Source organism: Atta colombica, unplaced genomic scaffold, assembly GCF_001594045.1.
Source record: "Atta colombica isolate Treedump-2 unplaced genomic scaffold, Acol1.0 scaffold16, whole genome shotgun sequence".
In the NCBI taxonomy this organism is placed as follows: Eukaryota; Metazoa; Arthropoda; class Insecta; order Hymenoptera; family Formicidae; genus Atta; species Atta colombica.
In genome coordinates, this window is record NW_017259250.1 from 1 (window position 1) to 8,301 (window position 8,301).

The 8,301-nt window shown below is 30.6% G+C and overlaps 1 pseudogene; it reads left to right on the plus strand.

The window, feature by feature from the left end:
* Positions 1 to 5,740: 5,740 nt before the first annotated feature.
* Positions 5,741 to 7,878, plus strand: LOC108685785 (annotated as a pseudogene).
* Positions 7,879 to 8,301: the final 423 nt, after the last annotated feature.

An 8,301-nucleotide genomic window follows, 5' to 3' on the forward strand; every position in this document is an offset into this window, starting at 1 on the left:
ATTATTCTTCATTGAAAGTGAAGTTTAATTTCAGTTTATTGTAATTTCAGTGATTTCTAGCTGAAAAACTCATTTTCGACAAAGTTTCAGAAAAATTTCAGCAAAATTTTTATAACATACTAAAAAATCACTGAAACTCAATCGAAATTTCTCTGAAATCTTGCAGAAATTTGTCTGAAAATTTTGCTGAAATTTTTTTGAAATTTTGTCGAAAATAAATTTTTCAGAAATCGCTGAAATTAAACTGAAATTTTGTTGAAAAGCGTTCTAAAACGTAGAATAACTTCAGAAACATTTTTCCACCAGAGCACAATAAGGGAATAGAAATAACTATTAGATATTAGCAATAGGAATTAAGAACAGAGATTAAATGTAACGTACATGTTTAAATGAGATATAAAATATAAATGTATTGTACATTTTATACCATCTCATACAGAATAACCTCTTTATCTTTATAAAGGATATCGTATCACGATATAAAATAATCAATTTTTTTAATCAATAAAATAAGCAAATAAGTAATTCCAAAGAGTGATAAAGAGAGATCAAGAATAAATAAACAAAATTAGAAGTTGTGCATGCGAAACAGAAGATATTGTGTCTGCCGATCTATTCATAAATATCACAACCTCATTGTATTTAATCTATAAAATGTTAAAAATTATGAAAGTTACCACTGAAAAAAATCTCGCAGTCTTATTATTGTGTATAACTTTACAAATAGGAGAGAACATTTCAAATATGTTAAGAAAAAAAGAAAGCATAAGAAATAGATGTTTGGTTCGTCCTACTCAACTTACAAAAGGATATTTCTTGATGACTATTCTAGTCAAAGAATTTAAAAAGGATAAAAATCTCTTTTTCCATTATACTAGAATGTCACTCAGTTCTCATTGATGTAATGTCATCCATTTATCTAAAACAATCTGAATAAAAAGATTGGCTCCGTACTTCCAATAGATTCAATAATACTTGGAACATGTTTAACTGCGAAGGAGCTATAGACGCATTTTAATTCAAGCACTCCCTAATTCCAAATTATTATATTTTAATTATAAAAAGACATTAAGTATTGTTCTCTTGGTTGTATGTGATCGCGAATATAAATTTATACTGGAGCTTATGGAAATAAAAGTGATGATAGAATTTTCAGTAGATTCAGTAGAAATAGGTCAAGGATAAAATACCTTGTATTTATCATCAAATTATGCTTTCCTTCCTGGCACTAATATAAAAACAGCATATTTATACAATAGGTGATAATGCTTTTGAACTGTTTCGTCACTTAATGAAACCTATTCCTCAAAAATATCTTACCAAAGAAAAAAAGATATGCAATTACAGATTGTGCTATGATTGAATTTGTGCATTTGGAATTTTAGTTTAGGAGATATTTATCAAGTCAATATATTAACTTTGAAGATATGATAATGAAGGAAATATGGAAGATCAAGCTGCATACAATCGTATGTTATCTTTAACAGCTACTGTTGAGGCTAATAGACAACATGATAACTTAGCTGCTTGGATGAATACCACATGGTGAAATATTGGCAATATGATTATATTTCTAGGAGTATATAGAGACAATCATTAATATTACATTACTTTTTATTTATTGAAATCATGTACCTTTTTACATAAAAATATTGTATATTGCAAATATTTTTTTTATACTTTATCAATATTATTTTTCTTATTAATATTATGTCTATATGTAACGCAAAAAAGTATTTTATTTGACAATAATACTTTTGCATACAATTTATTTGTTCATTAAAAATTATATCAGATGTAATTAAAATAATTAATAAAATAAGTAATAAGAAATTCTAAAGAGAGATAACAAGAATAAATTAATGAAAACTAGTTAAGCTAAGTAAGTAAGTTAGTAAGAAAGCTATCAATTCCAAAAGAGCGTTTATTAATAATGTTAGAGAATATTTGTTGTTTAATTACATCGTAATACAATCTTCAATGAATAACAAAATTTAGATAAATAACAAAATATCTGTGTAACACAAATATATGCTTTATCTAACGATACTGTTTCATAATGTTATATCTATATGTAATGCAAATAAATTGTTTCATCTTACAATAATATTGTTTCATAACAATATTTATGTAACACAAATAAAATATATTCTTTATCTGACAATAATACTGTTTCATAAAAATATTATATCTAATTGACGCAAATAAAATACATACTTATCTAATCCTGTTTCATAATAATATATATATATACACTATGTAAATAAAATATATACTTTTTTTTAATCTGATAATAATACTGTTTCATATAGTTTTATAACATTTATGTATGCAAATAATATATGAACTTTAATGATGATACTTATAAATGATAATGATAAATATCATATAAAATATTTATTCATGATAATATTTATTAACTTTCTTTTTAGTTCTGATTTTTGTATTGATTCATTAGTATTTCATAATTCGGCCAAAATCATCTTTGTCACAGCTTCATCTCTATCACATTATCTATTACATTACCATTTGAAAACGTTCGAGCTGCTATTGCAGATTGAGATACTAAACTAAGTGATTTTTCCAGCACATTAGGCGATTCTTGAGATTTTTTTTTCTGAAATGATAAAGATAATGATATAGATTGAGAATTTGTAGAGAATATAAAAATATTTGTTGAATAGATCCTGTGGGTAATATCGGCATCGTAAACATAAGTAATTCAGTTTGCAGATCATTCCTTGACATAATAAATTAAAAATTAAAATCAATATCAAAATATTTAAAAATTAATAGAAATATTTTCAAATCAAAATTTCATAATTATCTTATTGGTTGTGTCACTTAGAAGCGATCTTTGTCCATAATCTTTTTCTGCAGTCTTTATATTAATCCAACAATATTAAAGATAAATATTAAGATAACAATATTAAAGATAAATAAACTTATCTGTAAATCTAAATTTGATTTTGAGATTAAATTTAACTTAGAGACTTGCCAGTTTTTTAATTAAGATTTAATTATTAAAATTAATTATTAATATTAAATTAATTATTAAAATTTTTTATTCTAGAAAACAATATATTGAGTTATTATTTAAAAAATTTTTTCAGTATTTTCTATAAAATGAAATAAAAGCTAAATAAAAGTAATTACAATAGGCTTTTACAATTCAATTACGAAAGAAGATGATAACACACAATAAAAACCGTGGATGTTAATAAAAAAAAAACAATTACAGTGAAATTACAATTTCACTGCAATTTAAATAACAATTACAGTGAAATTATGAAATATTTGTTATGAACATCAATTTGACTCTATTACCTTACTTCTCGTAATTTTTAAATTAGAAAAAAAATTTTAAACAACACAATATATGTTTAATATGTAACTTATTTACAAATATACTATAATGTGGACAATTCTACAATTGAAGTTGTAGTGATCGTAGTCTTAAGTCGTAGAAAATTAATCAATTGAATATGAGAAGAATAATCGACTTTAATCGATTATGATTGGTCAATTTTCTACGATTTAAGATTACGGCCACGATTTCTATTGCAGACCTCGCATAATATTAGGTTTACAACTTTGCTTCCGCCGTTTTTTTTCCGAAATTCGAGGCTTTATTGTAAAAAACTGGTTATACATTTATGATTCAAAGTATTGTCCATCGCTGGCCACTACTTTCTCCCATCTTTCGGGTAGCGTACGAATCCCGCGTCGAAAAAACTGGTCATCTTTTGAGGCTATCCACGAATCGATCCAATTTTTTACTTCTTCATAAGACCGGAAGTGCTGGTCAGCCAGGCCGTGTGCCATTGATCGAAACAAGTGATAGTCAGAGGGAGCAACGTCTGGAGAATACGGCGGATGGGGTAGGACTTCCCATTTCAACATTTCCAAGTATGTCTTGACCACTTTCGCAACATGGGATCGAGCATTGTCATGCTGCAAAATCACTTTATCGTGTCTCTCGTTGTATTGCGGCCGTTTGTCTTTCAATGCTGAGCTCAAACGTATCAATTGCGTTCGATACCGATCGCCTGTGATTATTTCAGTCGGTTTTAACAGTTCATAATACACTACGCCGAGCTGGTCCCACCAAATACAGAGCATGACCTTGGACGTCAAAATCAGCGTTCTTGAAGCGTTGAAACCACTCACGACACGTTCTTTCACTAATAGTGGCCTAACATATTTGAGAGCATTCGATGAGCCTCAGCCGCAGATTTCTTCATATTGAAGCAAAAAATTAAAACCTCCCGCAAATGACGAGAATTTGGCTCGTAAACTGACATTTTCAATCGAGAATAACTTTATGATGCAGACACAAATCGACTAATGTTTCTATGGGGTTATGTTGACAGATGCCCAAGTTTATTGTATGACGTCTATGATCTATTTATTTCGACCACCACTTACCGCTAAAGCCATCTATAGGAAAACGGCGGAAGCAAAGTTGTACACCTAATATTAAATTTAACATACATTATGTTCCCAATGACACTGAATCAAATAAGAAAATTCGAAAATCTCAACGACATTTCCATCAATATTTACCTCATCGAGGAATAAAAAGAAATTCTTTCGGCTATCGACTGAAAGAAGGGCAAACACATCAATCTCTTGTACGTACAGGATCCATGCAATGATAATTCAGAGCATTTTGCATGGATTAAGGATTTATCTTGCCTTGAGATCGCAAATTACAGCAAAAAAGAATAAAATATATTCCTGTGATAGGTTCGTATACATTTAAAAAAGAAAAAAAAAATTATAAATATTTTCAGCAACATTTTTTAAAAATAATAATAAAAATTTGTGTTATTTTCCAGATGCTTACATTATTTTTAGATCTAGCGCAAAACTAGAGATCCACATAGCAGACTGTGGAAAATTTAACAACGCGCGATCCGATTGCCTAGTGAGGACAACAAATGATTAGTTTAAGCAACTATCGCAAAAAGGAACGCATTTCATTTGTTGTATATGCTGACCTGGAATACACTTTGAAAAGGATGAAAAAGGAAGATATGGAAACATTAAGTTACACGTATCAATAGGTTTTTATATAATATAGCGTACTATGTTCATTGCTTGTATGATGACTCGCTGTCGATCGCATTGTCATCTCACCGGGCGATATAGAGGCTCCGCGCATTCAAATTGCAACTTAAATTACAAAGATTCATATTGCATTCCCATAGTTTTTTCATAATTTATCGGAATATGATGTACATTTCATCATCAAAGAAATAGTCATCGCTTACGAACGACGTATAGATTTATTACCGATAACGAAAGAAAAATACATTTCGTTTATGAAACATGTCGATAGCACTATAGATAAAAATGATCGAAAGAAAATTTGTATAAAATTATAATTTTATAGATTCGTTTAAATTTCTCGCATCAAGTTTAGAAAAATTGGCATCGTATCTCGATAAAGATAAACTACGGATAATGCGTGAATTTTTTAATTTATCCGCAGAAAATTTCGATTCGAGAAACGCGACCACCTGACAAACGAGAGAAGAAGCTCCTTGCGACAATGATAAAAAGCGTTACGTCATATATTATCGCAATCTGCAGCTGCTGTATTCATCACAGTCTCTGCATTACAAAGATCCATCGTATACTGTAATTTGCGCAATCTCCATGGCTTCACGAGTACATCGAACAATACAAATTTTAGAACTTTAGCAAAGAATGAGTTCTAGAAAAACTTATTCAAATGAACAACGCGGTTTTCGGCAAGACCATGCAGAATGTGCGTAACCATGTTAATGTGCGATTCATTGGGATGGAAGATATGGTGTAAAGGTAATGATCGCAAAACCAAATTTTCACGTAGAAGCGTTTTTTCCGAGAATTTTCGCGATAGAAATGCGAAAACTCGAGGTGAAGTTCGACAAATTGATATACGTAGGTATATGCATCCTCGATATATCTAAAACGTGTTTATACGAATTTCATTATGAGAATTTCATACATGTTACTGCTCTTTCATGAAAAATGTAAAATATATACCGACAGGGACAACCTTATTTATCACATCGAATGTGACGATGTTTACGCTATTATGAAATGCGATATCAATAGATTCGATATGAATGATTACGCGATCGACAACGCTTACGACATTCCGCTAGTCAAGAAAAATTTTCCCGGTTTAATAAAAGATGAGAACAATGGTGCGATTATGACCGAATTCATCGAGCTTAGAACGAAAATGTACGCCTTGCGCGTTGCTGATAAAAAAGATACTAAAAGAACAAAGGACGTCAAGAGCAACGTTATAGCGAGATCCATAACGTTCAATGATTATACGCAGTGTCTCAATGAAATGACGCGCAGTCGTGCATAAGATCAAAATTGCATGAAGTATATCCGAAACGAAAATCATTCTGAATCCATACGATGATAAGCGGTACATTGTTCTAAATTCTACGGATACGCAGCCATAAGGACATTATAAAATATTATTATAAAAAAATTCATTTCTTTTTTTCATATTTATGTATTTTTCATTAATAAAAACACACTTGTATATGATGTATAATATATTTAATATGTATATTATGTATGTTATGTATAGTATGTATAATATATATATTATGTATAGTATGTTTGTGCGTATGTACATATGTATGTACGTATGCATCTGTAATATGTATAACATATATAATGCGTTTATATTTAATATGTATTTACACAGAGAAAAAAATAATTTTTGTACAACTTTGCTTCCGTCGTTTTTCTATAGATGGCTTTAGCGGTAAGTGGTGATCGAAATAAATAGATCATAGACGTCATACAATAAACTTGGGCATCTGTCAACATAACCCCATAAAAACATTAGTCGATTTGTGTCTGCATCATAAAATTATTCTCGATTGAAAATGTCAGTTTACGAGCCAAATTCTCGTCATTTGCGGGAGGTTTTAATTTTTTGCTTCAATATGAAGAAATCTGCGGCTGAGGCTCATCGAATGCTCTCAAATACTTATGGTGGGCCGCTATTAGTGACTCCTTTTTTACGCAAGACCTTTTCAACTAGATATACATCGAGATTAGCGACACGATTCATTCTCACAGAATCCTCCAGTGACTGGTTTTCCGCAGTAATTTTCCAGTAAATACGTCACAGGATTCTGTACTTTGACGATTCTAAACACTTCCAATTTAGGGTATAACCTATATAAAGATTGTCTTGAATTTACTTACACGTACCGAGTCACTTTGAATCACAGGAGTGTGACGGCCTTTACTGTACACCGTGTTTAAGAGTTTATCAGCAATCATGGGAATCACATCGATGGGCTGCATACCGATAGTTCAATGCTTTCGTGCGTTGTACTTAGACACGAGACACGGTAGCAAGTCGATCCATTTATAATTTCCATTACTCGTAAATTGTTTCCACATATCGTTTTTCAACATACGATTGAATGACAGTTCAATGATAGATTCATTATGGAATATGTTGAACAATGATAAATTTATGTTGCATTTTTTCAGGAGTTTTTGCATGTTTGCGTTGTAAAATTCTTTTCCCATATCGGTTTGCAAATTTTTCGGACATCTTCTATCATCTCGAATTATCTTTGCGATCGCTGTAGTCATCTCATTTCCACTTTTGGTTTTCAGCGGTACGGTCCATGCGTGCTTACTTAACACATCAACGGTGAGAATGTAGTAATAACCTTGGTTGAATGTGTAAAAGCACATCTCGACCACATCAGACTGCCACAGGTCATTGTATCTGTAAACTATGACACGTCTGCGTGGAACATTTTTTCTCGCAGGAGCGTGCAGTTCTTCAGTCGTCTTTTCGAGGTTTTCCTTCTCAGATGTTACGTTACGTTATGAATATTGCTGTATAATGCGTAAAATATCAAAGTTCTTAAAGGCAAAAGTTATTTATAGATATTTTTTTGATGTCAACTAAAATGATTATGTATCTCATTTCAATTTATAATAAAGCCAGCTTCACGAAGCTCCTCGATAATAGACAATATCTCATTATCATGGGCGTTGTGATCTGCCTAACGCGAGGCCTCAAGCAATCGGAGACGATTTACTAGCTCGTTAGAATCATCTCAATAAACATAATCGATTTTATTGTCGTTTAGAGTCATGGTGCATGGTATTACTTTTTTGCAACTCTTTTATCTAACTTGTTATTTATTTTCCTGGCGCATGGCATGCCCGTTCCAACTTGTATTTTACTTGGCACCAAGGATGCTATTATATTCTTATTATTTATATATTTGTTATATTATTATATATATA